General features: G+C 38.3%; 1 protein-coding gene across 1 annotated transcript in view; it reads right to left on the bottom strand.

The window, feature by feature from the left end:
- ASB11 (ankyrin repeat and SOCS box containing 11, E3 ubiquitin protein ligase) overlaps positions 1 to 1,529 on the bottom strand; it is a gene marked incomplete at its 5' end in the record, with an annotated part of 10,982 nt that overhangs the window by 5,651 nt on the left and 3,802 nt on the right. The gene's annotated exons all lie outside the window — the stretch shown is intronic.

Genomic DNA, 1,529 nt, shown 5'->3' with positions numbered 1-1,529 from the left:
TGTCTCTTTCAATTCTGGTTTCCTCAGTGTGTATGCCCAGCGGTGGGATTGCTGGGTCATAAGGCAGTTCTATTTCCAGTTTTTTAAGGAATCTCCACACTGTTCTCCACGGTGGCTGAACTAGTTTGCATTCCCACCAACAGTGTAAGAGGGTTCCCTTTTCTCCACACCCTCTCCAGCATTTATTCCTTGTAGACTTTTGGATAGCAGCCATTCTGACTGGCGTGAAATGGTACCTCAGTGTGGTTTTGATTTGCATTTCTCTGATAATGCCACTCCAGTATTCTTGTCTGGAGAATCCCATGGACAGAGGAGCCTGGAGGGCTACAGTCCCTGGGGTCGCAGAGTTGGACACAACTGAGCAACTGGCGCACACACGCAATATCTCATAATGAACAGACATTTGCATACCCTATGACCAGCACTTCATATCAGATATTGTGTGTGCTTATTGGTCGCTCAGTTGTGTCCTTCTCCAGGGGACCTCCCTGACCCAGGGATTGAACCTGCATCTCTTATGTCTCCTGCATTGGCAGAGGGGTTCTTTACCACTAGCGCCACCTGGGAAGCCTCAATAGTAGAATGGATAAAGACACTGCACTATATAGGTACACATTATGTATTACTCAGCAATGAAACTGAACAACTACAGCTACTTGTAATAACATAAACATATCTTACAAATATAGTTGAGCAAGAGAAGGCAGGTGCAATATTAAACATATTATATGATGCCTGTTATACAAAACTTAAAATATATAATCTAACTAAACAAAATTCTGATTATTAATGAGAACTTAGGTGGTTAAATTAAAGGAAAAAGGAAATAAATCATTACCATAAAGGACAAGATGTTAATAACTGTTTTGAAGGAGGTAGGGTAAGTATAGTTTTGGGGAGATGTCACAAGGGGGACTTTTCTTTGCAATGTTTTATATGTTTTCATGGGTTGGGTTGCAATGGCAGTTGTTTATTACTTTAAGTTACATATTTTCATATATGCACACCTTGCTGTGTGTTATAGTTTGAGAAGCTGAAAAATAAAAGATGTATTTTTAGTAGTAAACTATTGGCAAAACTTTACATATCAGGTTGGCACAACTATGTGAAAAACCATTTGTCATTAACTAATAAAGATGAAGATGTCAATTTAAAAAAAAAGATATTTTTAGTCATTTTAAAACTGGAAATAGAACTGCCTTATGACCCAGCAATCTCACTACTGGGCATACACACCGAGGATACCAGAACTGAAAGAGACACGTGTACCCCAATGTTCATTGCAGCACTGTTTATAATAGCCAGGACATGGAAGCAACCTAGATGTCCATCAGCAGATGAATGGATAAGAAAGCTGTTGTACATATACACAATGGAGTGTTACTCAGCCATTAAAAAGAATACATTTCAATCACTTCTAATAAGGTGGATGAAACTGGAGCCTATTATACAGTGAAGTAAGCCAGAAAGGAAAACACCAATACAGTATACTAACGCTATATATATATATATATACATATATTTTAATG

Source organism: Bison bison, unplaced genomic scaffold (genome assembly GCF_000754665.1).
Source record: "Bison bison bison isolate TAMUID 2011002044 unplaced genomic scaffold, Bison_UMD1.0 scf7180017463957, whole genome shotgun sequence".
In the NCBI taxonomy this organism is placed as follows: Eukaryota; Metazoa; Chordata; class Mammalia; order Artiodactyla; family Bovidae; genus Bison; species Bison bison.
This window is presented reverse-complemented; position numbering and strand designations above follow the sequence as displayed.